The 20,560-nt window shown below is 42.1% G+C and overlaps 1 protein-coding gene across 1 annotated transcript in view; it reads left to right on the top strand.

The window, feature by feature from the left end:
• The window catches only part of RNF150 (ring finger protein 150), a 262,831-nt gene that overhangs the window by 39,033 nt on the left and 203,238 nt on the right, over positions 1–20,560 (top strand). The window lies entirely within an intron of this gene.

Genomic DNA, 20,560 nt, shown 5'->3' with positions numbered 1-20,560 from the left:
TGCAGATATGGCTCTTTTCTTTTGGAGCATACGTGGTTTTTGTTTTACATGCTTCCCTGGTGGCTCAGCAGTGAAAAATCCACCTGCAATTCAGGAGTCACAGGAGATGTGGGTTTGACCCCTGAGTAGAGAAGATCATCTGGAGGAGGGCGTGACAACCCACTCCAGTATTCTTGCCTGGAGAATCCTATGGACAGAGGGGCCTGGCAGACTGCAGTCCATAGGGTAGCAAAGAGTCAGAATGACTTAAGTGACTGAGCATGCACACATGCTCATGGTTTTATTTAAAAATTTTTTATTAATAAGAAATGTTTAGAAGAAATGGAGACATCACGTAGAAATGCATGTTTCTAGCTTCCCTGGAAAAATCAGAACTCTGGGAGCCCTGGGCCCTCAATCCTAAAAAGCAGCCATTGCTGGGAGCAGAGCAGTGGCTGTTGGTACAGAGTATGTTTTCCCAGTTCACTGTCTCTTTCTGACTGGCATCCTTCACCTACAGACCCTGTAGCCATCTGAAGGTATGAACCTAGCATCTAGGTATGATGTTTTTATATATGTAAATGGAGGATATATTGGCTGTTTGAGCTTCTGCACTATTGGTGTCGTGTACACGGGGTCTCAAATTGCTTTCTAAGGATGCCATTAAGACATGCTTCCCTGTCCTAGTATGTGATTAGTTTTGTGTGTCAATAAATGTAGAGGTAATTTTTTCTCATGCATCCCATTAAATTTTATTTGGTTAGGTCAGCTTTTTTTAAAAAAAAATAAAATCTGATGCCTTTTCTTTCCCAGACAGTGGCTGAGATTTCACCAACACTAGACCTGCCTTAAAAGAAATGTTTGAAAGAAGCTCTTCTACCAAAAAAAAAAAAAAAAAAAGAGCAGAAGTACACAAAACTTTGAGTGGATGATAAATAGGTAGAATCAGAAAATTACACTTTCACTTGACCTATTGTTAATATCAGAATAGGTTTTTAAATACTTTATTTTAACTGAAAGTTCAAAGGGGAAAAAGCCATAAAAAAATAAGTATATCTACTTCAATTTGGTAACAAACTTACAACATTAAAAAGAACAATTTGATACAACAAAACCATAAAAAGTAAAGAGGAAAAGGATGGGACCTGAATAGATAAGTGAAGATAAGATGCTACCAGCAGAAAGGGGACTATTTTATCTGAGACATTTTCTACAAATTTCATGGTAACCACAAAACATAAATCTAGGGCAGAGACACTAAACATAAAAAAGAGGAAATGAGAGAAACATGACAGGAAACCACCAAACTAGAATGACAGGCAGAAACATAAGGAAAAAGAGACAATGGAGATGTAGAGAAACTGGAAAACAAAAGGTAAAATGGCAATAGTAACTCTTCATTTATCAATAATCACCCTAAATATAAATGAAGTGCATTCACCAATCAAAAAACAGTGGCTAGATGGATTCAAACACAGGACCCAGCTCTATACTGTCTCCAGGAGATTCACCTCAGCTCTGCAGACAAACACATAAGCTCAAAGTGAAAGGATAGAAGATGATACTCCAAGCAAATGGCTGCCCCTCCCCCCCAAAAGCAGGTGTACCCATGCTCATATGAGACAAAGTAGGCTTTAAACCAAAAAAAAGTTAAGAAGAGAAAAACATGGACATTGCATAATGATAAACGTGATAGTTCATCAAGAAGATGTTATAAATATATATGTACCTAACATAGGAGTGCCAGAATATGTAAAGCAATTTTTAACAAGCCTTAAGGGAGAAATTGACAGCAATATGATAATAATGAGGAACTTTAGCACCCCATTTACATCAATGAATAGATCATCCAAAGTCAACATGGAAATAGCAACCTTAAGTGAAACATTAGACCAGATGGACCTGATAGATTTGTACAGAACATTCCATCCAAATTCAGAATACACGTTCTTCTCAAGTACACATGGAATATTCTCGAATATTGACCATATTTTGGGACATAAAACAAGTCTTAATAAATTTAAGAAGATTGAAATAATATCAAGCATCTTTTTTGATCACAATAGTATGAAAGTAGAGGCCACCTATAAGTAGAAAGTTAGAAAAATATGTGCTGGAAAAAAAAAAAAAAAGCATGCTACTGAGCCGTATGAAGTGCCACTGGTGATGCTGGAAATACTCCCAAGAAACAGAGAAAAGTCATGACATTACAAGAAAAAGTTGAATTGTCTGATATGTACTATAGATAGAGGCCTGCAGCTATGGTTGCCTGTCATCTCACGAGAAATGAATCCAGTGTAAGGATCATTGTTTAAAAAAAGAAAAAGAAGAAGAAAGTAAAGGAAATTTGTGAAGCTGTCACTGAAGCTGTGCTGGGAGATGTGAAAAATTCACACTTTTTGCTAAGTACCTTTTAATCTCATATTGAAACTGCAGTTTTTATGTGAGTGTGGGATGCTGTAAGCAAGAAAGGCATCCCTCTAGATTTTAATGTGATTCGAGAAGAAGTAAAGTCATTAAATGACAGCTTAAAGCAAAACGAAGGTGGAGGATCTAAAAACTGGAGAATCTGACTGTTTCTTTGCTGAGCAAAAGGTTTTTAGTTTGATGTAATTCCATTTGTTTTCTTTGCCTTTTGTTTCCCTTGCCTGAAGAGACACACTCAGAAAGCTATTGCTGAGGCTAAGTCAAAGAACATACTGCCTATGTTTTCTTCTAGAAGAGTTATGATTTCAGGTCTTACCTGCAAGTCTTTATTCCATTTTGAGTTGATTTTTGTATATCATGTGAGACAGTGATCTAGTTTCTTTTTTTTTTTTTTTTGGCATGTCTCTGTCCAGTTTTCCTAGCAGTGTTTATTGAAGAGGTTATCCTATCTTAATTGTATGTTTTTTTGCTCCTTTGTCATAAATTGTCCATATGTGTGTGGATTTATTTCTGGGCTTTCAGTTCTCTTCCATTCATCCATAAATCTTTTTCTGCCAATACCATATTTGTTGTGATTGTTATAGCTTTGCAATATTACCTTTAAAAAATTTCTGATGCCTTTTTATATCCTGATTCACTTATCTATCTCATTAACTATTAGTCTTTTAAGATTAGGTACAGCTGCCAATAACAGAAAATCCAAAATAGCAGGGCTTAATCCAGCAGAAGCTTCCTTGTCATGGCAGTGAAGTGTAGATTTGTACTATCCAGGGTGATTCCAGCAGCTTCATGATTTTTAGGGACCCAGTCTTCTCTTAATATTGTAGTGTCACCATCTTTTAACACATATTCTGGGGCTTCTCAGACTGCCCTCTGGGACCTGAGGAATACCCTCTGGGACCACTCAGAAGTCAGCTGTTATCACTATTGCTGACACTTGACTTGGGCCAGCATCAGGCTTCAAAGGAGGCTGAAATATGCTGATTCTCTTCACAGTGACCATGTGCCCAGCTAAAACAAAAGAGATGCAGTTGAATTTACTATTTAATTGCTTTCCTCTACTTCACTTTTTTTTAATGCAGCTTCTTCCAAGCAAATTTCTCCTAAGGTTTTAGTCAGTAATTCTAAAGCAAGAGAGAACATTCTTTTAATTTGTCAGGCTACCATTCTATTATGAACTAGTCACACAGTTCAGGTTCTTTCTAGCCAGTTTCTCCTTCCGGATGGCGTTTAGCCTCCCTAAAGTGTGATCATTCTGATAACGTGATAGTTTGGTGTTGTCCTCCGTTTCCCTCCCATGGAAGGAGAAGCAGAAATCGGGATTATTACTCAGGTGAGTTGCAGGGCGCAGTGTGTATGCCAGGGCACAGATGGCAGGAACGGCTAATATGCAGTGAACACCTACTGTGTGTCAGGTGCTTTACAGACGTTAATATGCTGGTCCTTAAAATTCCCTGAAAAGTGGGTTTTGATATCCCAGTTTATGTATGAGTATGTGGAGGCCCCAAAAGTTTAAATAATCTGCCCACAGTTACCCAGCTAGTTAAATGGCAAAGCTGATGTGCAAACCTCCTCTAATGGGCCTCACAGCTCATCCTCCTTCTCTTTAAACCACCTTGCTCCCCCAGGGAGAGGTGCTGCCCACCACTGCTGAGATTCACTGGGGGAAGCTTTGGATACCAGCCTGAGGAATTCAGAATTAATCACGTAGGCATCTACATTTTCCTGTTGTTTAAAATAATGTCTGCAAAGCAGCCGTCATAAAAAGTATAAATACCATTATTACAGAAACATTTTTATAGTCCAACTGGTAAGTGTTGAAATGAAAAACTTTTTCTCTAAGGGGGAGTCACTGACCCACAATAAGAAATTAGGTGATACACGGAGGAAAAAATAGTGTAATGGGCTTTTTAAAAAGAAATATATAAAAACTTGGCTGATTTTTAAGTTAAGGGCAGAGGCTATTTTAAAAAGTCATTTATTAGCTACTGTACAACCAGTATTTCAAAATTTCAAAGCAGATGTGTTTTTGTAGTGTTGAAAGTTGAAAGAGTTGGGGGGAAAGAAAGGAACGTTGAAATAAATTAATTTTTAGGGTAGAAACAGATTATTAGCCTCTTAGAATAATATGAAAGAAAGATTAGAAAAATAGGGAGAGGGAAAGGTAGAGATAGAAAAAGAAGAGGCACTAGAAAGAAATATGCAATTAAAAAAAAAGAGTAACGTTTTCCAAAGCACAAACTTCTTAGTCATACCCTGTTCGATGGGGTTGTTGACTTAGTACTATTGTAACAAGGAGATGGCTGTTTTATTTCAACTAACCAGTGGTAGTTTATTTCTGCATGTCAGGATAGAGAACAGTGGCAGCTGTGACCACCTGCTATAGTTGTCTCTCTTTAATACTTGCAGGAGTTATTCTGTGTTTCAGTGTGACATCAAAAGGAGTGTGTTGACATTAACTAAGTACTATATGCTGCGCATATTTGACGTTGGCAGTTCAGTTAAGTATACTCCTTTACTTGCTAAACAGGCAAGTATACATTACTAAGCTGGTAAGTGTATTTACGTAGAGTTCATCTACAGTACTAATTAGTTTGGTGTTAATGTACCCCTTTTGTGTGTATACACACACACACACCCCTATGAACTGAAAGCAGGCTGGCCTTAACAATGATAGCAATGTTTAGGAATCAAGGCAAAAGCACTGACAGGGATAAGGACTAATGCTATTTGTTACTAATAGGAACGATTTACTAAGAAGACCTTATAGTCATGACTGTGTGCTTTACCTACACTATAGATTCTAAGTAAAGAAAACTTAGTGGCCTCACTATAAAGGCTTCAGAAGATTTCAACATTCCTTCATGAAAAATAAGTAGATCAAGCAAAATGAAGTAGAAAGATGTAAAAAATTTGACATATTTGCCAAGTTTGTAGAGAGCACAGACATACTGAAGAACGCATATTTAGAAGAGTGGAATGGAGCTGGGGAGAAGTGATGAGACCCTGGTTGGCTGGAGTTTGAGGAAGAAAAAAGAAGAGATTTGTGGCAAAGGGTTGTAATGACTAATGGGCATTGGAGAGAAATAGGTAGTATTAGTTTCCTAGGACTGTCATAACAAATTACCCTACTGGGTGGCTTAACACAACAGAAGTGTATTATCTCTTGAGTTCTGGAGGCCAGTAGTCTATAATCAGGGTATCAGGAGTGGTGTGTTCCCTTGGAAGGTTCTAGGGGAGACTCCTTCCTTGCCCTTCCAGCTGCTGGTAGTTCCAGGTATTCTGTGGCGTGGCCCCAGCCTTTGCCTCCATCTTCACACAGCCTCCTCCCCTATATGTTTGAGTCCCAGTCATCTCTCTGCCTTTCCCTCATAGGAACATTTGTCATCTCAAGATCATCTTTGATTATATCTGCAGTGACCATTTTTTCTAAATAAAGTCACATTCACAGATTCCAAGGGATAGGACTTGCACATATTTTCTTAGAAGCCACTATTCAACCCGTTACAGAATCAAAAGAGGATTTTTTAAACATTTATGCGGTTTCATAGTATGATTACCTGCTTGAAACCTTTCAGAGAGAATTCAGTAAAGATTCAGATTACTTGTTCACATTTTTAAAAACTTTGGGAATTATGGCTGTCCTTGTTTTTGTTATTTTGCTGATTTTGTGCTGAGTGTAAAACACAGGCTCGCTGTCTTCTCCCATCTGTTGGTAACTGGCTGTCCTTTCTGTTTGTCCTGCTTGCAAATGGCCCCTGGGGGGATCGTGGCACTCCCCTTACGCCTTTATCTTTCGAACTCTGTTAGCATCAAAACTCACTTGGGAAGTCCCTGGTGGTCCAGTGATTAGGACTCGACACTTTCATTGCTGGGCTCTCAACTGAGAAGACTTAAAAGCTGGGGTGACCTGATGGCTGAGACAGACCGACAGCATCTTTCCTCATGGTGGTTGGTGTTGGTTTGCTGTGGAAAACTCACCTGGGGTGTCAAATGGAGCACCTCCATAAGGCTTCTGCATGGAGTCTGTTACCAGACTGGTTTGGAATCCTACACAGTGTGGTGGCAGGCAGGCCTCAAGAGCAAATATCACAGGGAGCGAGGCATTTTTTAGATCTAGACTTGAAAGTTGCAGAGCTTCTATAATATGCTCTGCTGGTGGACAAGGTCACAAAGGTCTGCCCAGGTTCAAGGAGAAGAGCCGTAGAGCCGCAGACCCCACCTCTCTGTGGGAAGAGTACAAGGTCACATTGTGAGAAGAATCTATGATATGGGAGATATCGTGATGGTGTATTTGTAAAATGTGGTCTACCGCCTTGTCCAGCCACATTCTGCCAAAATTCATCTTTGTGTCAGCCAGTCAGTCTTTTCACCTCTGTGTTCTTTGGGCTGATTCATGAGTCTACTCTAGTTCATGCAAAATCTTTTTTTTTTTTTTTATTAGTTGGAGGCTAATTACTTTACAATATTGTAGTGGTTTTTGCCATACATTGACATGAATCAGCCACGGATTTACATGTGTTCCCCATCCCGCTCCCCCCTCCCACCTCCCTCTCCATCCCATCCCTCTGGGTCCTCCCAGTGCACCAGGCCCGAGCACTTGTCTCATGCATCCAACCTGGGCTGGTGATCTGTTTCACTATAGATACTATACATGTTTCAATGCTGTTCTCTCGAAACATCCCACCCTCGCCTTCTCCCACAGAGTCCAAAAGTCTGTTCTGTACACCTGTGTCTCTTTTTCTGTTTTGCATATAGGGTTATCATTACCATCTTTCTAAATTCCATATATATGTGTTAGTATGCTGTGATGTTCTTTATCTTTCTGGCTTACTTCACTCTGTATAATGGGCTCCAGTTTCATCCATCTCATTAGAACTGATTCAAATGAATTCTTTTTAATGGCTGAGTAATATTCCATTGTGTATTTGTACCACAGCTTCCTTATCCATTCGTCTGCTGATGGGCATCTAGGTTGCTTCCATGTCCTGGCTATTGTAAATAGTGCTGCGATGAACATTGGGGTGCATGTGTCTCTTTCAGATCTGGTTTCCTTGGTGTGTATACCCAGAAGTGGTATTGCTGGGTCATATGGCAGTTCTATTTCCAGTTTTTTAAGAAATCTCCACACTGTTCTCCATAGTGGCTGTACTAGTTTGCATTCCCACCAATAGTGTAAGAGGGTTCCCTTTTCTCTACACCCTCTCCAGCATTTATTGCTTGTAGACTTTTGGATAGCAGCCATCCTGGCTGGCCTGTAATGGTACCTTATTGTGGTTTTGATTTGTAGTTCATGCAAAATCCTTACTAGAATTGTCCATGACCATCTTCTCTATTATTCAGAAACCTAAGCATCCTTTAGTATCAGCTCAACCCTTGGCTGACACAAATCGACTTGATGGGAAAAGTGAAAGTGTTTCTCTGTTTTTTATGGTCCACTTTGTTTCTGTAGTTGGCAAATTTAAGAGAAGTATAATTGTAGACACTGGAATTGTTTTCAAAATGCCATACCACTTGTATTTAGCTTTGTGTTTGCTCTGCAAGTTCCCTCCTTTAAAGGATAAAACTATATTTGATTTTGTTTCCTGGATAAAGAGTTATCTCTGGATGTTCTTTGTCTTTCAGATGCACAGGTTGAACAGATATTTCAGCATATACAGGATTACTCCAGATATTCTTTTCAACTCTTTAGGAGAAAGTGATAGAGCTTTAGATCAGAGAAACAATTATCTGCTAAGCTGAAACCATTAAAACGGTCAACATTAAGGAGTCCTGAGCTATATGTCATTGTTGGCCATGTGTTTCTGATTCACGCCTAGGAATGAATTGGGTGCATTTAATTTGACTCTGCATTCTATATAAATTTAAACATGATTCACATTTGGGGTAGTCTGACCTATATCACGTGATACTACTTACTAAGAGATAGAAATTAGGTATTGTGTGCAGAGGTGGACATGGAGCACTTATAAAATCTGTTAAGTTGGTTCCTCACTATACTTTCAAAGAGCATATTTCTAATCTTTGCTCAGTCTTTGTTTATGCATGTTTTAGTAAAGCTTTAGTCAGTTGCCTTTGTAGCTTTCACACATGCCTAGGAAGATATCAGTCATGTGAGGGATTTGTACTCTACTGGTTGGTGCATATACTTGTGAATTGTGTGTGCACATTCAGTCACATTGGCAGAACTGCTGTGTGTCCACAACCAGCTGTGTGTCCAGTCTCAGGGTCTCTCTGCCTTTGGGCAAAAAAGAAGGGACAGATGGAAATGCATAACAAGGCTTTTCTCCTATGGCATAGCTTTCCTAGTCATCACTGTCCTCACTCCCCTTCATACACTCACATGTCTTGTCTTTAAAAAAGTTTATTTATTTGTTTATTTAGCCATGCCAGCTCTTAAGTTGCAGCATGCAGGATCTTTAGGTGCAGCTTGTGAACTCTTAGTTGCGACATGAGTGATCTAGTTCCCTAGCCAGGGGTTGAACCCAGACCCCCTGCTTTGGGAGCCAGGGGTCTCAGCCACTGGACCATGAGGGAGGTCCCCGCTCATGTGTCTTTCATGATGCTGTGTCTTCTTTGGTTCAGCACCTCTTGTAACTTCAGCTTTGTAACTTCCAGACAAGGCAGAGCCAAAATTGATCACTGAAACCAACACCATCAACATGTAAATCAAACCCACTGATAGTTCTGGAGTAGAAAAAGAAGAGGAGGAAGGCAAGCAAAAGATTTAATTTAGGATCCAGACTGTGACCTTGAGCATAAGGCATTTTCAGCGAATTATTAGATTGGTTTGGGGTTATGGTTATTGATTTTTCCTGCTTATGGTAAAAAGTCAGTACCTAAGAATCTCATTTCCTAGTTATAAAAATTCAGAAGAATTGGTTATTTTTCTGCTTTCGGGGTTGTTGAAAAATCACATTATAGCATAAGGAGGAACTGTGTTAAGGACCCTGATTGGATTCGTCATCTTTCATGAACCATTCTGATAGCTCATTAGGAGGATGCCTTTTACTGTGCCCTGAAAGTCAGAAAAGATAAGGTAAGCTTATTTTCAGAGCACATAAGCGTGAGTATCAGGAGAGAGTCTGAAAGATTGTAAACACAAGAAAATGTTTCTCTCTATATATATATATATTTTTTTTTTTTCAGATTCACTGTTGAACCCAATGCTTTAATGTAGAGATCCTTCCCCTGATTTTGAAGAAAACCATACTTAATGTGCTATTTGCAAGCGGCTCAGTGGTGAAGAACCTGCAATACAGGAGACACGGGTTTGATCCCTGGGTGGGGAAGATCCTCTGGAGAAGGAAATGGCACCCACTCCAATACTCTTGCCTGAGAAATCCCATGGACAGAGGGGCCTGGCAGGCTTACAGTCCATGGGGTTGCCAAGAGCAACAAAAACCTAATATACTACTTAAATATGTTATCTTGTTTCTTGACTTTGCACACCTGCTCCCCCCCCCCCCCTTTGGTTAGGTTCATTTTTTCCATTCTGCACTGAGTTAGAAACGCAGGGAGGAGGAAGGTGGGAAGTCAGGATCAGAAGCTGCCAAGCTGAAGCCTGCTTTTGAGAAGCAAATGGCATTCACTTTCTTTGGTATAAACACAGAATTGCATGTTGACCGTGAAAGACTAGTGAATGCAGAATGACCATGAAGTTTGAAGAACCCTGGGGCACAAGTGGAACAGTTGACAGTTTTGAAATTAAGCAGAATTCTCCAAAGGGGGTAGAAATCTAAAAGAAAACCAAAAGCTTTTCAATTCCATTGATGCTGAGTGGGACCGAATGCAAATATTAGTGGAGAAATCAATTTAAGTGGTTCTTTATACTCACATAAAGATTGCCTCTCTCTAAAGGAACAATCAGTTTTAAAAAACACAATCTATTCTCTAAATTTAGGTTCATATTCCCTGTCTCTCTCCCTCCTCCCCCTCACCCTCTTTGTCTCATACAGAGAGAAAGAGAGAATAATTGAATTCTTACTTTATTCTAAAAAGTCTTGAACCTCACAGACTTTTTGTTGTTGTTGTTGTTTATTTTTCTAAATTATGCTTTTAGGTGGTTTTTTCCAGTAAAATTTTAAAGATTAAAAAAATCAACTCCTTTAGTAGAGAAGTCTCATGAATCTGAAGTTTCTAAATATGAAACAAAAAATCCCTCTAGTGCTAAGATCTGGTTGACAAGGCTCTTTTCTTATCTCTGTCCAGTCGAAGCAAAAGATCTTCAGGTGCTTCCACTGGGGTAGCATAGGTTTCCTTTTGGCCTTTTCTGGTGACTCAGATGGTGAAGAATCTGCCTGCAATGCAGGAGACCCGGGTTCAACTCCTGGGTTGGGAAGATCCCCTGGAGAAGGGAATGGTAATCTACTCCAGTATTCTTGCCTGGAGAATCCCATGGACAGAGGAGCCTGGTGGGCTACAGTCATGCGGTCACAAAGAGTTGGACACAGCGGAGCGACTGAGCACACACACAGATTTCTTCCTTTTGTCTCATAAAGTTTCCAACTGTCTGTCAATAGACAAAAGAACTGTTCTCTTCTCTGGGATGCCTTTTGCTTAGAGTGAGCTGCTTGGCAGATGAAGTTAAGAAGGGAGCTCAGAGAAGACACAGAAAGAAAGCAGAGAAAATTCACCCTGCTCAAAATAACAGCTCAGCTAACATCTACACAGCATGTGCTTTCATGACTGATAGAGCTGTTTGTAAAGTAGAATGCCCCAGATGCTGACATGCCCTTAGCCTAGACCTGCGTTTCTAGTCTTTGAGTGTTCCAGCAGTACTGGCTACTTGCACTTGACAATGTGTGTCCTCTGGGCTGATAGTCGTCAAGGCGGTAGTCAGAGCTGCAAGTGATCCAGATGGTTGAGATGTAGGGCTGTGTGGCAGTCCTGCGAGTCGGGATGGCCGCTTCCCCAGGGGTGATGTTTTAGAAATCCCGTGGGCTTCCCTGCTGGTTCAGACAGTGAAGAATCTGCCAGCAACGCAGGAGACTTGGGTTCAATCCCTGGGTGGGGAAGATCCCCTGGAGGAGGGCGTGGCAACCCACTCCAGTACTCTTGCCTGGAGAATCCCATGGACAGAGGAGCCTGGCGGGCTGCAGTCCGTGGGGTCACAGAGGCAGACACGCCTGAGCGACTAAGCATGCGGCTGCTGCTCAGTGGTTCAGTGTGGTTGTGGTTGTCACCACGGAGGTCTCCCAGTCAGATAAACAGATCTCAGTTGGTCATCACACCTCTCGTAGGTAGCCTGGGGACTGTTCCACCCGTGGCGGCACCCCTGCCCTCTGAGAGGTTCCTGATGACCTCCTGCGCCAGCCTCCCTGCGCCTTCTCCCGGAGTCCACTTCCCCCTGCTGGGCACGCGTGGCCCCTGCATCCCTCTCTCTTCCATCACAATCAGGGTCAGCCTGTCTGGACGGCTACAGCTAAAGCCCTCCACAGAGCTAAGCTTAGATTGTAACAGCTGATGCGTCGTCCCCTTGCCCTTTCCCTCACAAGTATAATCCATTTCGAGGAAGAAACCTGGGGAAAAAAGACGCATCCACAATTTCAGATAAGTAGTTGCTATTTCATAGAATATAACATTTCTTGGGAGACGTTATGAAAAGCCGACATACCTGAAATGAGTAAAGAATATCAAATGAAGCTAATTAAGAAATTAGAAAGTGGTCCCAGTGACACATTTTGACAATGAGAAAGGAAAACTTAAATGGATGATAGCAGCTAGTCCTGGATGGGGTGAAGATAGGAAGGTAGTCGGAATCCAGATAGGTGATTTCAGATTTGATGGTGAATTAGAGGTTTTGCTTTATATGTGTCTTTTGCAGCAGATGCTAAATAGTAATGACATGGGTCGAGAATGTTAGCAGTAGAGGAATAGGGAAAAGAGAGATTTCAGAGGTTACTGAAAGAGGTAGCAGGACTTCATGACAGAGTATGGATAAATTTAATGTGCTGCTGTAGGTTAATCTCTCTGTTGAAGCCAACTAATCTGGCTTCACTGGGAAGGGGGTGTTTTCCAAAGAAGTACTTTTTCTTCCTCCGTCCCTCCCTTCCTTCCTTTTTTGTGGTGAGATCCCCTGGAAGAGGGCATGCCAACCCTCTCCAGTATTCTTGCCTGGATAATACCATTGGACAGAGGAGCCTGGCGGGCTGCAGTCCATGGAGTTGGACACAACTGAAGCAATTTAGCACACAGGCACATGTCTTTTAAAATTAGGAATATTTTTTCCAGTATTCTGGCTCTCTGAAAGGAGGGACTGTCTTGTAATTTTAAACAATCATGAGACCTGACCATGCTTTATGATAGTAAAAAATAGATGGGATTCTGGGATGTTTCTCCCTGCACTTGAGGCTGCGTATTGTGCATGGTAAAAAGAAATAGTATCCATTTATCCCAATAGAAATAGTCATTAAGAATGTTGGCATTTAGGGTGTCTAAAAATGGTTCAAAGCAGACTTGATGGATTGTCTGAGCAGTCTGACCAACGATCAGAGCACAAAATCTAGAGTCAAAAGCTGCTCTAGGACCTAATCTGTTCAAATGAGACGCGTGCACCAATGTCAGTTTTCAGACAGCTCCCAGATCTTTGCTTCATTTTGGAAGGTGTGGCCAATACCCCAGAGAAGCCAGAAGATTCTCTCCAGGTAGGCTGGAGTGTAATTGCTTCTGAGGGTAAGTGTGAGGTGGGGGAGAGAAAGGGAGAAGCAGGGGTGACAGGCTGGAAGCCCTGCTGAGAGCCCTCCTCAGAGGTAAGTGCTGCCCTCTGACACCCAGGAGGCCTGAGGCTCGGGGGAGAGACCTTCACCAAGCATATTTTATATGGGCAAAATCGACAGAGAGGCCCTGCTGTTTGGGCGATTGTGTGTTTACCCTGGGGCTTCCCAGGGGCTCAGTGGTCAAGAACCTGCCTGCCAGTGCAGGAGACACGGGTTTAATCCCTGGGTCGGGAAGATCCCGTGGAGACAGGAATGGCTACTCACTCCAGGATTCTTGCTTGGAGAATTCCATGGATGGAGCCTGGCAAGCTCCAGTTGATGGGGTTGCAAGAGAGTCAGACATAACTTAGCAACTAAACCACAGCAACATGCTTTATGGGCCTTATTTCATATAGTCATCACATCAGTGCTGTGAACTCAGTGCTACATTTATTGCCATTTACTTAAGAGGAAACTGAATATCCAGGAGGTTAATTTGCCCAAAGTTTCACAGACGTAAGGGTCCAGAGCCTACAGTTCTGAATACTATCATACAGCAGCAGGATGCTAGCTAAACGCTAGGCATTAAATCTGTATACAACAGTCCTGTTAGGAGGCATTAGCATTTCCTCATTTACAGATGAGGAAACCGGGGCTCAGGGGACGTGAAGGTAATACATGGTAGAATTAAATTTATTTATTTATTTATTTTAAAAAATTTATTTATTTTTAATTGCAGGATAATTACTCTACAATATTGGGTTGGTTTTTGCCAAACATCAATATGAGTCAGCCATAGGTATACCTATGTCCCCTCCCTCTTGAACCTGCCTCCCACCCCATCCCACCCCGCTAGGTTGTTACAGAGCCCCAATCTGAGTTCCCTGAGTCATCCAGCAAATTCCCATTGGCTATCTATTTTACATATGGTAGTGTATATGTGTCTATGTTACTCTCCCCGTAGATCCCCTCTCCTTCCTCCCCCATACCACGTTCATAAGTCTGTTCTCCTTGTCTCTGTCTCCAGTGTTGCCCTGGAGATAGGTTCATCACTATATCTTCCTAGATTCCTGTACATGGGTATAATTTAAGGTCATTTCTGCCTGACCTGCCAAATCATTTTCATTATACTACTATATGTGGTGTTCACTAGATGCTGCCCTGATAACAACAGCTGCTTATACTTTTATAGAATTTACTCTGTGCCAAGCACTGTTCTAAGTACTTTATATATTATAACTCTTCTTCTTTTTGTGGCGGTGGGGGGGGAAGCAATGATCCTTCCTCATAAATACTCTTATTGACCATCCCTATTTTTCAAATGAGGAGATTGAAACCCAGCAAGGTTAGGTAACTTGCCCAAGTTCATAGGACTATTAAGTGGTGGAACTGGAATTTGGGCCCCCCCGGAGGGGGGAGGGGAAGGGGTGGGAGGGGTCTCTAGCAATTATATGCTCCTCAAAGAATGAAAATGAAAAGTGGAAGTAAGAAGGGGAAAAGATATCAAAGCAGCCATTTGACTTTCTTAGGGGTTTGTTGACCTAGTATTTTTTCCAGAATAAAGCAAGGCTTCATTTTAAGATCACTGAAAACAGGATAGGATGTGTTGAATACAGCAGAGCAGACAGCCAATATTTTTTAGCCAAGAGTTGACCTCTCCAAACAGTCTCCACACTAAGAATGCCTCACGGCAACCAAATACCCTTTATCATGTTTTACAACGAATTAGGCACATCTGTTAACAAATCGTCTCTATTAGAACCTGACAACTGATAGAAGTGATGAAACAAGATAACTCTTCATTAAAAAGAACAATCTAACCCTGTGCCATCTCCAGAGTTGTACAGAGATATTTTGCATTTGAAATGGAAGAGAGTTTTTAGGAACTTACCTCTCATCTTAAACTCCTTGTAAAACTATAGACATAATCTCCTCTGCTTTTGAAAGCAGGCCTGGTAATAGTGAAATATGGGATAAAGCGAAATCATTCCCCTTGCAAAGCAGTGAAGTTTATAAGATGGAGGCCCTTCCCTCCAAGTGTATCTTTTCAAACTCCAGAAGACCTTCTGAGATTCCAGAGGGGAGAATATGGATACTTGTTCCCTTTATTCATCGAAGTCCATGTTGGCCGAGGACAGCCCCGTCAGGCCTCAGGGAATGGTCAAGCACAGGATCTGACACTAGCGTTGAGTTTCATTTTGGAGCAGCATAAATTCCCAGAGAACCGATTTGTGCCATTTGTGTGGCCTTCTCAGTTTCAGAGCGTGATTACACTTTATAAAAAATTGTGAGCAGACTGTTGTGCTTCCCCTGGGACACTTGGGTTTCAAGAAGGAAAAAAGAGATTCTCTTGGCCCTGGTGAAAATCTCAGAGATAGATGCAGGCAACAGCTGCTGGGGTTTTGTTTGTTTTGTTTTCAAGCTGCTACAAGAAAAAATCAAAGTTTCCATCATTTGGATGAGACGAAACGACTTAGCCTCGGTGGTCAGAGAATCAGGCAGGGCCAGAGTGAACAGAGTGTCTGCAAGCACAGATCCTCCTGACCCACGGGGAGAACACCACCTGACCACTCACACCGCACCAGGGAGGGGAAGCTTAAGGAAAAGAAGACCAGACTCTTCCCCAGGTTGTTAATTAAACAGTGGTGGGATTTAATCTTTAGTCTCTCTTCTTGCTTCCACAGCCAGGAGACTCTCCCCTATCTTGATTTTACTTTTTTTTTTTTTTTTTAAATACTTCTTTCTTTCTTTTTTTTTTGGCCAAGCCACATGGCATGTAGGATCTTAGTTCCCCAACCAGGGGTCCAACCTGTGCCGTCTGAAGTGGAAACACAGGAGTCTTAACCCCCGCCTGGGGAGTCGCATCTTGGTTTCATTTTTTTTTTTTTTTTCCATTCTTGGTTTCATTTTTAACATTTATTTTTAAATTGCATATAGTAAATAAAATTCACTTATTATTATTATTATTTACAGTTGTATTAGTTTTGACCCCTGGTGGCTCAGTGGTAAAGAATCTGCCTGAAATGCAGGAGACATGGGTTCGGTCTCTGGGTTGGAAGATTCCCAGAGAAGGAAATGGCAACCCACTCCAATATTCTTGTCTGGAAACTTCCACGGACGGAGGAGCCTGGCAGACTACAGTCCATGGGGTCACAAAGAGTCGGACACTACTTAGAGACTAAACAAGAGCAAATGAGTTTTGATAAGAGTCATGTACCACCACTCCAATCAAGATACAGGAGAGTTCCATCGCCTCCTAAAACACTCTCTTGCTGCCGCTTCGTAGTCAGATCCTCCCCCCACCAACATCCCCTCACAGCCAGGGCCATCCCCAGAGTTTGGCCTTTTACAGGACGCTCTGTGAATGGGATCATACAGTCTTTGGCCTTTTACATCTAACTTCTACTGAAAAGATAGCATTTGAGATTTATCCCTATCACTGTGTGTATCAGTGGGCTTCCCTGGTAGCTTATCTGGTAAAGAATCCACCTACAATGCAGGAGACCCTGATTCAATTCCTGGGTTGGGAAGATCTGCTGGAGAAGGGATAGGCTACCCACTCCAGTATTCTTGGACTTTCTTGGTGGCTCAGATGGTAAAGAATCCACCTGCAATGTGGGAGACCTGGGTTCGACCCCTGGGTTGGGAAGATCCCCTGGAGAAGGGAAAGGCTACCCACTCCAGTATTCTGGCCTGGAGAATTCCGTGGACTGTATAGTCCATGGGGTCGCAAAGAGTTGGACACGACTCAGCGCCTTTTACTTTCACTTCGTGTCTATCAGCAGTTGGCTCCTGGGTAGCATCTTCTCTGTTGATGTGCCACAGCGTGTGTGTTGATTCACCACTGAGGATCTCTAAATTGGGGTGATTATAAATAAAGCCGTATAAACCTTCACATACCGGTTGCTGTGTGGGCCTGTGTTTTCTCTTGAGACTCTCTTGTTTTGAACTGGCATAGCTCACTGATTTCCATCCCTTTCTTCCCTCTTCTCTCCCTGTGTAGTCAGAAGGAAGTATAACAGGTGCGGCTAAAGAGCACACAGCCCTCAGCCAGGCAACTTTTCCAAGGCCCTAGGCTGCTTGCTCTCTCTCACACTGTACTCCTTAGACCTACACTTGGGGCTTTGGAAGGCGAAAGTAGCAATTCCATTGATATCACATGACTGGAGTGGTGTTAGAATTAGCTCTCCTCCTCCAAATGGAGTCATTTTGACCAAGGGAAGAAAGTGACACTTACTGCCATGTGACTGTATTAAATATTTAAACATAAGCAAAATTGAAATTGTCAAGAACTTCGTGTAGTGTTTATCATCTGGAATTTTAGAGGGAATGATATTTGTGTCTTACGGGCAGTGTTTTTCCTTTTAATCAGAGACTTGGAAGTAAAGATCTGAAGAGGGCAGTGCGTGCATGTGGGCGTGCAAGTCGCTTCAGTCGTCTCCGACTCTTTGTGACCCCATGGACTGTAGCCCATCAGGCTTCCTTGTTCATGGGATTCTCCAGGCAAGAACACTGAAGTGGGTTGCCATGGCCTCCTCCAGGGGATCTTCCTGACCCAGGGATTGAACCCAGGTCTCCTGTGACTCCTGCATCGCAGGCGGGTTCTTTACCACTGCAAAGGGAAGACCTTCAAGAGGGCCAGCCAATGCCAATTTGATGAAAAGTTGACGTGTAAGCGAATTCAGGAACGGAGAGTCAGGGTCCACCCACATGAAGGTGCTAATAAATTTCGCAAGAAGACGAATATGTGAAGAATGGAAAGACCAGTTTGAAACCTTGACAGAAAAAACACATGGTGTGAAGATAAGGAGCCAAACCCCGAGTGAGAGCGACCGGTTAAGTCGAATTAGATTCGCTTGTGTCTTAGAATCTGCGGCCTCATCTTGTGCTCTCGGTCAAGGAAGAGAGAGCGAGCTTTCATCTTAAGAGGAAATGCAAAGAAAAGCTGAGTATCACTGATACTTTTTTTTCAGCAGTTTTAATATAGAAATGGGAAGTAGGCCTAACTAAAGACTGCTAAAGAGAAGAAATCAACTTGGAGCAAATGGCAGACAGCAGAAGGCATTAGAGCTAAGTTTGCAAAATCTAGAAAGGACTGGAAATGATTTAACCTATGCACGTCAGCTTATGTTGTGCAATTTTGTTGTTGTTTAGTTGCTAAGTCCTGTCTGCCTCTTTTGCGACTCATAGACTGTAGCCCGCCAGTCTCCTCTGGCCATGGAATCTTCCAGGTAAGAATACTGGAATGGGTTGCCATCTCCTTCTCCAGGGGATCTTCCACACCCAGGCATCGTCTCCTGCATTGTCTGGCCGTTGGTTTCTTTACCACTGAGCCACCAGGGAAGTCCTGTGCAATTTTAGAAGACTTAAAAAAAAAAAATCTTTAAAAAAGTTGTTCCTATTTGCAATTTTATGAAAAGGTATGTAATCTTTTAATAGATATTCTATTGTTACACATTTTTCTGAAAGCAACTGAGTGGATAGTATCATCATTTTTCAGTCAGATCTAGAAAAAAATTTTTTTTGAAAGAAAACGTTCTTATGCTAAAGATTTTCCCACCACATGTTACATAAAGAGGAAAAAAAGGAATGATGGCAGAGTTTTTAAGTACCAGGAATGAAAATATTTTTAAAATCTCAGTGGAAAATTCTTTAAAGTCCTGTTGTAATTACACGCAACTCAAATTATATAGAAAAGCAGTAAGTCAAAAGTCATCACGAATATAAAAATTGGGGCAATATGAAGAGATTTTCTGAGTGATCTGTAATATAAAGAAGAAATTCAGGGAAAATGTAATAAAACTTGAACCTTTTATTAAATTGAGATTAAAGGGTATAATTCCAGTTAGTAAATAGCAATGGATATCAGTTGTATCCTTAAGTTTTTAGCTACTTATTATTGCTTCATTTTGAGAATTACTTCAAAATGGACTTCCTTTACTTGGTTGACATTGGTCTGGGTCAGGAGTCGGCAGATTGTGGCCCAGTTTGACAGCCAAATCCAGCCCACGACTCTTCTTTGTATCTAAAGTTCTGTTGGAACACAGTCACACTCATTTGTGTAAGCGTTGTTGAGAGCTGCTTTCTCCTTATATTGCAGAGTAACCTCGTAGGTAGTCTATGCAACAGATTGTACAGCCCATGGAGCCTAAAATACTTACCTTCTGACTCTCCAAAAGAGTCTGCCCTCCACCCCCTTACTCTAGAGTCAGCCCTGGAACCAAGGCCACCCTTACTTGTGCAACCTTTGTCCAGATTCCACTTTTAGGACCTAGGTCGTGGTTTTCATTCAGAGAGATTGAATTGCAGTAATAAAACTCATGGCCAGCAGTTCCTGTTTGTTAATTTACAGTCAGAAATTTCGCTGCCAAGCGAAACAAAATACTTAATTTGCTGATTGGTGAATAGTCTCTATTCACTTCCTTCATAGCTCAGTTGGTAAAGAATCTGCCTGCAATGCAGGAGACCCCGGTTTGATTCCTGGGTGGGGAAGATCCCCTGGAGATGGGATAGGCTACCCACTCCAGTATTCTCGGGCTTCCCTTGTGGCTCAGCTGGTAAAGAATATGCCCATAATGCAGGAGACCTGGGTTCAATCCCTGGGTTGGGAAGATCTCCTGGAGAAGGAAAAGGCTACCCACCCCAGTATTCTGGCCTGGAGAATTCCAGGGACTATACAGTCCATGGGGTCGCAAAGAGTCGGACACAACTGAGCGACTTTCACTTCACTTCACTTCACTGAACAAATGGTATTTGGAAGGTTGTTTGGTGTAAGATCAGTGCAAGGGGTTAACTAATAGGATAACCCTATGAGTTAAAGTCTTGGGCGTGGTGGTGGTTTAGTCACTAAGTCCTGTCCAACTCTTGCAACCCCATGGAGTGTAGCTCACCACGCTCTTCTGTCCATGAGATTTCCCAGACAAAAATGCTGGAGTGGGGTGCCATTTCCTTCTCCAGGGGAGCTAGAGTCTTAGTCTCCATCATCTGCTGGCTAGCATTCCTTGCCCCTCCCTGTATCCCAGAGAGCATTCCAGGTTCCCCTGCCAGCAGGTTGGTTGGAAGGTTTGGCAACGGTAAGCGCTGATATAATGAGCAGGGGCAGGAGAAGCCCGGATATTTCTCTCTCTCATTCATTTTGGGTGGCAGGTCTGGAGTGCTGAGCCCATTTCTTGGTTCTGCTCCATTGGGCAGCCTTACTCTGGTTCTGGGTCCCGCAGGCCAGCCCCAGCCTCTGGACCTTAGTAACACACTCGTTCTTTTTGCTCCTCCAGTCCCAAGATGGGTAGAATTTCCTGTGCAGGCTAATCTCTAGGTTGCCTCAAACTCCCCTGTTTGCTTTTCAGCTTTCCCTGGTGAACCAGTTTCCTTTGTTTGACATACTCAGAGTGGTTTCTGTTTTTCAAACATAACCCCGATCCATAGAGGCATCTAGCCTGCCATCAAGAATAGTCTGGAGT

Source organism: Muntiacus reevesi, chromosome 13 (genome assembly GCF_963930625.1).
Source record: "Muntiacus reevesi chromosome 13, mMunRee1.1, whole genome shotgun sequence".
In the NCBI taxonomy this organism is placed as follows: Eukaryota; Metazoa; Chordata; class Mammalia; order Artiodactyla; family Cervidae; genus Muntiacus; species Muntiacus reevesi.
This window is presented reverse-complemented; position numbering and strand designations above follow the sequence as displayed.